Source organism: Coregonus clupeaformis, unplaced genomic scaffold (genome assembly GCF_020615455.1).
Source record: "Coregonus clupeaformis isolate EN_2021a unplaced genomic scaffold, ASM2061545v1 scaf1707, whole genome shotgun sequence".
Classification (NCBI taxonomy): Eukaryota; Metazoa; Chordata; class Actinopteri; order Salmoniformes; family Salmonidae; genus Coregonus; species Coregonus clupeaformis.
The window spans coordinates 95,325-103,854 of NW_025535161.1; the positions used below are offsets into that span (position 1 = coordinate 95,325).

An 8,530-nucleotide genomic window follows, 5' to 3' on the forward strand; every position below is an offset into this window, starting at 1 on the left:
AGCCTTATTGTCAGAGTAGTTATGATCTCTTACTCTGTGGTCAGTGTTGGTCCGCCAGTTGGGTATGGAGGACCTAGACTATGAATAACACAGAGAATCAGTCCTACTCCTTACACTGTGGTCAGTGTTATTAGAGCAGTAGTGTTTTACCTTGGGGTGGTCAGTGGGGTTCCGTCCACCCATGTCCAGGTCCCCTCAGTAACAGAGTCAGTCAGACCAATCCAGACTGTGTTTAAGGTTGAAGAGAAATGTCTGTTGTTGAGAAAGATACATATGTTTGATCATACCTTCCCCCTGCACACCCATATCTACACTCTCTCTCTCTCTCTCTCTCTCTCTCTCTCTCCCCTGTTCCTTATCGCTGTTTATAATCACCAGGTCTGCTCCTCTCTCCAGACAGTCCTCTCTGCTCTCCTTCCAGATTTGAGTCTCAGTAGACAGGAAGTACCAACTGGATTCAAACTTCTGCCAGCCTTCAGAATAAGTTTGTTCTACAAGATGAAAACGTGAATTTTCTTCAACACTTAATGAAAGAATAGAAACACGATAAGGTGTGTGGGATTAATAACAATGTATTACTGTAGGTTTACTCACTGAGATTGTTAAGCCTCCCGCTAAAGAAATCTCTCTCAGTCTGTAGCTGGACTCTCTCTTTAGTCAGGTTGTTGTAACTGGTCTGTAGCTGGTCTCTCTCTTTAGTCAGGTTGTTGTAACTGGTCTGTAGCTGGTTTCTCTCTTTAGTCAGGGTGTTATAACTGGTCTGTAGCTGGACTCTCTCTTTAGTCAGGTTGTTGTAACTGGTCTGTAGCTGGTCTCTCTCTTTAGTCAGGTTGTTGTAACTGGTCTGTAACTGGTCTCTCTCTTTAGTCAGGTTGTTGTATCTGGTCTGTAGCTGGTTTCTCTCTGTTGAGTCGCGATGACCAATGACTCCATCTGTAAAAGGGAAAAGTTAATCAAACATGTGACTACCACACAATTGATGATTAAGTATGATTAATTAGGCTACTTAAGTCTCAGTGACAACATACTAAACTTACAGTAGACAGACAGGCCTATGATCCCAGCCAGTAGGAGAACACACAGCAGCCCCAGACACACTGCAGCAACTCCACCCCTGAACATGAACTGAATCACAAATTATTCAAGGAAGATGTTTGGTAATGTGTTTTACTGCATCATCCAGGATTGGAACTAATACAGTGCATTCAGAAAGTATTCAGACCCCTTCACTTTTTCCACATTTTGTTACATTACAGACTTTTTCTAAAATGGAATAAACTGTTTGTTATTTCCTCATCAATCTACACACAATACCCCATAATGACAAAGCAAAAACAGGTTTTTAGAAATTGTAAAACAAATATATTACCTTATTTATAAGTATTCAGACCCTTTACTCAGTACTTTGTTTAAGCACCTTTGGCAGTGGCAGGGAGCGGTTACTGCACAGCTATTTTCAGGTCTCTCCAGAGATGTTCAATCGGGTTCAAGTCCGAGCTCTGGCTCGGCCACTCAAGGACATTCAGAGACTTGTCCCGAAGCCACTCGTGTGTTGTCTTGGCTCTGTGCTTAGGGTCGTTGTCCTGTTGGAAGGTGAACATTTGCCCCAGTCTGAGGTCCTGAGCGCTCTGGAGCAGGTTTTCATCAAGGATCTCTCTGTACAAGGATCGCTCTGTTCATCTTTCCCTCGATCCTGACTAGTCTCCCAGACCCTGCCGCTGTAAAACATCCCCACAGCATGATGCTGCCACACCATGCTTCACCTTAGGGATGGTGCCAGGTTTCCTTCAGACGTGACGCTTGGCATTCAGGCCAAAGAGTTCAATCTTGGTTTCATCAGACCAGAGAATCTTGTTTCTCATGGTCTGAGAGTCCTTTAGGTGCATTTTGGCAAACTCCAAGCAGGCTGTTATGTGCCTTTTACTGAGGAGTGGCTTCTGTCTGGCCACTCTACCATAATGGCCTGATTGGTGGAGCGCTGCAGAGATGGTTGTCCTTCTGTAAGATTCTCCCATCTCCTCATAGGAACTCTGGAGCTCTGTCATAGTGACCATCGGGTTCTTGGTCACCTCCCTGACCAAGGCCCTTCTCCCCCGATTGCTCAGTTTGGCCGGGCGGCCAGCTCTAGAAGGATTCTTGGGGGTTCCAAACTTCTTCCATTTAAGAATGATGGAGGTCACTACGTTCTTGAGGACCCTTACTACTGCAGACATTTTTTGGTACCCTTTCACAGATTTGTGCCTCGACACAATTCTGTCTCGGAGCTCTACGGACAATTCCTTCGACCTTATGGCTTGGTTTTTGCTCTGACATGCACTGCCAACTGTGGGACCTTATATAGACAGGTTTGTGCCTTTCCAAATAATGTCCAATCAATTGAATTGACCAATGCACTCCAATCAAGTTGTAGAAACATCTCAAGGATGATCAATGGAAACAGGATGCACCTGAGCTCAATTTTGAGTATAATAGCAAAGCGCCTGAATACTTACGTAAATAAGGTATTTCAGTTTTTTATTTTTTTTATACATTTGCAAACATTTCTAAAAACCTGTTTTCACTTTGTCATTATGGGGTATTGTGTGTAGATTGATGAGAGAAAAAAAATTATGTAATCAATTTTTGAATAAGGCTGTAACTTAACAATATGTGAAAAAAGTGAAGGGGTCTGAATACTTTCCAAATACACTGTAACATTATAATACTACAGGGTAAACTCACCTGTTGAATGTATTGTGGGTGTAATTTATTTGTGTGTGTGTGTGTATGCATGTGTTTGTGTGTGTGTGTGTGTGTGTGTGTGTGTGTGTGTGTGTGTGTGTGTTTGTGTGTGTGTGTGTGTCTATGTGTGTAATCTTACCTGAAGCAACATCTCCATCTTTTGGACTGGGCTTGAAGGCTCTTACGTTGGCATATAATTGCCCATCAATGTCTGTGTTCTTCATTGCATCCGGCTCGTCGTCTTCAAATCAGTCTGAGTTTTCATAGACTCTCTGACATCTTAATACACTTCTGCTCAAATACAGTAACTTCTACTTCTAACCTCAGCTCTAATGTACGTCTGTACCTGTCTTCTCCCTGCACTGTCATGCGTTTGTGTGATTTATGGTAGTGACACTATTTTTTAAAGTGTCAACCACAGTGAAGGGGAAACTGTCAAATTAACACAACACTGGCCACCACGTGACCACGTGACTTGCACCAGCCTTAGTTTCTAATCTAAACATGTTTGTTTCCCACAGTGCCCATTGGTTTTAAACATATGATTCAACTGAAGTGAAAATATACTACATTATATGACTCTATATCATACTATGTGATGTATGTATGAATTCACAGGGTCCCAATTTTGGATCTGCTAAAATAAATTGGGATCCTGTTAATTCGCATATACAGCCGTCAAACGGAGGCCACATAATGGCTGTCACTCTGTGACCTGTGTTGTAGGGGGAAGTTGCCCCTAGACGCTGATCTTGGGTCAGTTTTGCATTTCCACCACACATGGTTAAGGTTAGGATCGGTGGAGGGATGGCTGATCCTAGATCTGTACCTAGAGGAAACGTCCCCCCAGAGTTTGACTGGCCACCGATGACCATATACTGTATATATTTATATATATATATTTTAGAGGACAAATCTGAGGGGGCCCAACCCCTGTTCCCCCTATGGGCATGACACCGCTGATGGTATGTTCTGTTTTGTTGTCATGTGCAATGGAATTTGTGTTAAAACCAAAAAAGAAAAGCATTGAGCAATATTACACCTCCTGTCCTCTTTATCGACTATGTGTAAATCTGATAGAAACCTACAGAAGAAAAGATTCCATCTCATTAAAATCAACTCCACTAATTATCAGGTTGTTCTCTGATTGGTTTAAATGGAAAGCAAGTAGGCTGGCTAACCAGAGAGAGAAGAGGAAACTGTGGCTGTCGGAGGGAGGGAGGGAGGGAGGGAGGGAGGGAGGGAGGGAGGGAGGGAGGGAGAGCATAGCATAGCATGATTAGTAGTTTCCTGTGTCTGTAAGGTCAGAGCTCAGTACCGCTCAATCTATCAACCACAACAAGGAGAGAACTGTCTCGTTCCAGGCCAACTATATTGAAGTTAAGTTGCATGCAGCAACAAATGGGCATCAGATTAGTATACCACATGATGTGATTAACTGATATGTTAAACACCAATCCAGGAGTTGTGAGATCTGGCAGGCGACTTCAATGTAGTCAACCTGGAACGTGGCCAACGTCATGAGTGGGGTTAGAGGAGAGAGGAATGGGACTTGGTAATGATGGAAGCTTTCAGCAGCCATCGTGTTCACTAGCAGAGACAACAGAGGCCACAGGGTGGCAGTGAACTGTCATAACGTACTGTCTATTTATGTTACTTTGACACTAACTGTTGCTTTGACACTACTATAAAACCCAGTATCTCTAAGACATGGAAATGACAATGAATATCTTATACAGTAATGATGACACCTGCATAGTTACATCTGGGAAACTGAATGACATTTATCTTTGTCAGGTTGTTAGTGGTGTGGTTTGCACCAAAGTCAGTCTCATGAAGTGTGTGTCACACCTTCAAGAGGGCCTCAAACTTTAGTGTGGGTTCTGAGGGGGAAAATATCAGAAAAAGATACATGTCAGTGGGAAAGAGATAAACAGTAGTCAGATCTCACCCTGATGACTAGTATCATTCCACATTTTGATATATTTTATGAACATTTTAATGGCCAATTAAGATTTTCAAATGTATTCTATTAAAATTATGATACTTGGTTCTGCCACAAAATTTAAAACTAAAACGTATTACTGAAAAATCGCTGGAACTCCAGTGACGTCACTACCAGTCACACAACCTGAGAGATTGTGACCATGACAACTGACTGACCACACTGTGCAGTGGTTGACTTGGGGTCGAGGGGAGTCAGAAAGACAGAAAGGGGGAACGTTAAGTCTTTCTCAGCAGCATCACTTTTAGTTGGAAATGGGCCTGTGGTGAACCAAGATAGAGCTGTGTACATACTCGTGTGTGTGTGTGTGTGTGTGTGTGTGTGTGTGTGTGTGTGTGTGTGTGTGTGTGTGTGTGTGTGTGTGTGTGTGTGTGTGTGTGTGTGTGTGTGTGTGTGTGTGTGTGTACGTGTGCAGACGTGACAATCTGCATGACATTGTGTACGTATTATCTTGGTGCTTCAGAGTGGGAACAAGATTTGTGGTCATGTCTGCTTGTAAAGTCAGATCTCTGACCAGGTATAAGTAGATCTTATCAGACAGCCTGCTAACACAAGTCCTGAAGCTGAACAATACAAAACAACCTCTATTGTGCTCCAGTCTGGTAAGTTCAACTATCAGATCATTATAAGCTATTTTTTTAATGAATATAATGATTGCCAGTATATTTATGTTCACTATCAGCTCCTATATGGTGCTTTTGCAATTTTAGTCCCAATTTTGTTTTATTAAAAGTGAATAATATCAAAGCTATGTTTTATCATGTTGGGTATTGTTATGCTGATTGGTTTGGTCTCCTCTACATGTTGTTTTACTACAGGTGCTGTTGAAGTCATGAGGAGAGACAACATCCTAACCTTTGCTGTGCTGTGTGTCTTCCATGCTTGGACTCTGGGTGTGGACTCCAAGATGGTAAGTATCTCTCAATATGTAACACAGAACTAGAAGATTACTGTGGAAGTGTTTTTGCACATAGGCCTTTTCAACATTGCTCACAATCCAGAATCAACTTTTGTTTGTTTTATAGAACTATATGATTTTGAGATGAGAACCTTGTTATTAAAGGGTATTAATAGCATATAGTCGTGCTATGATTAATTTGAGCACAAGATCACTACAGTTAAACATTTTAATAAAACCATTCCTCTTGTTATTTTGGCTGTTTTTCCCGCCATATTCTCTGAAGGTTCATCTCCGTCAGCCTGGTCTCAATTCCCCCAAACCCTTAGACATGGTCCCTTACTCTGTTGACGACATGTATAACGGCTGCACTGAACAAATGTACAACAAGGTGCGGAAGGAATATCTTCCAAATGAAAACAGAAATGTAGGGATCTTCAATAAATCCTGGAAACAGGCAGAAGGATGTGCAACAAATGTGAAGAACCGATTCCAAAAGGACAAGTCCAAGTACAATTCTAAAGATAAACTTACACATGATCATATCAAGGCTATCTGAGTTCAACGAAGCAGTCCGGATCAACAGATTGAAGTATACAACCTCCTTCCAATTCCACTCCCTGCATTTCCTGCTGACTGACGCCATTCGCCTCCTGAAACTAAACCAACAGACCTGTCACACCACATACCGGAGAACCAACATGGAGTTTGGAGGTGAAGTTAACCAACTAATCAGATTCGGCTTCTTTGCCTCCAGCTCTTTCCTAAAGAACTTGACACATTTTGGAGAGAAGTCCTGCTTTGAGATAAAGACATGTTTTGGCGCTGATCTCATGTCCTACCCAGTGATGGGAGACAAGGAGAAGGAGGTGTTGATTCCACCTTTTGAGATGTTCAAAATTACCAAAAAGGAAAATGGCCAGAAGGTTTTTAACTGTGAAACTCTCTACAAACTGGAGAGTGTAGGGCTCCAGAGCAATCTGAATTGTAAAGCTGTATAGGAAAAATACAGCAGTCAACATGTCTGTTAGTCAGTGAAACTCTCTATCATTCAGAGAGTGAAATGAAACAGCCTGAGCTACTTTTGCTTGCTTGTTTCCCTGTGGATTCCCCCATAACTGTAGACCTGTGTTATATACTGTATGTTCACATCGTTCTTCTTCTGCGAGGCCCTTTGCTCCATAATGTAATTACCACACAGGGAGAAATCTAATACAAAACTCCTGCTACCAACAACTTCATCATAGGTTACATACAAACCTGGGTTCAAATACTGTTTGAAACATTTTCATATAATTTATTTGCATTTAATTTAGCTTGCATGTTGCATTGAAACCAATAGAACAGTCCCCAAAGTGCAAACCCTGCCCACCTGGCATTCCACCCAGGTTAAAGAAAACGCTCAAAGTATTAGAAAGATTTCAAATAGTATTTGAACCCAGGTCATATATAGCATTTACTGTAACTATATTTACTATAGCAATTACTGTAACTATATTTACTGTAACTATATTTGCTGTAGAATTTACTGTAACTATATTTACTGTAGCATTTACTGTAACTATATTTACTGTATTATTTACTGTAACTATATTTACTGTAGCATTTACTGTAACTGTGCCTACATAGAAAAATGTATTCAGTAATGTGGTGTAATGTAGAGTTAATTGTGTTTTTATCATATATTTTGAGCACTTGCCCTGTAGCATTAATAAAGCATCACTGAGCACAATTAAAGCAGTTCAATGTGATTGAAAGACCACCGGCAACAAGTGATTACATTGTGCATTCTACACAACTACCAGAAGGGTGCAGCATTATGCAGAAAACAGACCAACTATTTTCAGCTACCTCTCTCTCTACATCAGTGGTCACCACCCCTGGTCCTGGAGAGCTACAGATGCAGGCTATTGTTCCAGCCCAGCAATAAAAACACTACATTCAGCGTATCATCAACTTATCATCAAGGCCATAAAGCCACAGTCTCCTTTAAAAATGAATACCAGCTAAGATAGCAAATGCATGCTATGAGATGTTAAGATTTAAAAAGCACTAGGGACATGACACTGTCTGTAGTGGTCAGGAAATGACATTCCATTACATCAGGGTTGTGTTGAATGGGCCCAGGGCCTGCTGTTTGTGGTATTGTATTGGTCACTACAGATACGGTCATGTCCCTAGTGCTTTTTAAATCTTAAAATCTCATTGCATGCATTTGCTATCATAGATGGTATAGATTTTTAAAGAAGACTGGGGCGTTAAAGGCCTTGATGTGAAGAGTAGTATGGTAATGATCCTATCCAGTAGGACGTTATCAAGGTGAGCTACAAGCCTTGTGTCAATGCACCTGTCCAGGCAGGAGGATCAGTCAGCCTCTGATGTCCACAGAAAGACAGAGGAATGAGACCAACGTATGTTCTAAAACAAACTAGTAAAATCAGCCAATGGCAGACAGGCACAAAAGTTTGTGGGGTATTAACGAGACTTACACTGACGTGGCACATTAGTTGTAAATGCAAATTGGCATGCACGTCATTGGTCCACAACCCTGGTCCTGGACTGCACCTGATTAATCGATGAACAAACAATGAACAAGCCTGACATTGTTCAAGTAGAATGAAGGGGATCATGGCCATGAATGAGTGAGACAGAAGATATACCCCAGTTAAACAACGCCTAGGGACATTAGAATCACAATTAGTTGTTCATACAGTACTTTTTTGTAATTGGGCATAGGTGAGTGTCTAGAAGCACTGTAAGTTAAAACATCAGATTCATTTGTAGACGGTCAACACTCAAAAAATAGATTTTAAAGTTATTTTTATGCTATTTTATTAATTTAGAGGCAACGAGCTAAAACAAACAGCGTTGAGTACTTCCAACAGTAGAAGCTCAGCTACAATACA

General features: G+C 41.3%; 1 pseudogene; it reads left to right on the forward strand.

Annotated features, from left to right (window-relative positions):
- Positions 1–5,238: 5,238 nt before the first annotated feature.
- Positions 5,239–7,338, forward strand: LOC121559837 (annotated as a pseudogene).
- The last annotated feature ends 1,192 nt before the right edge of the window (positions 7,339–8,530 follow it).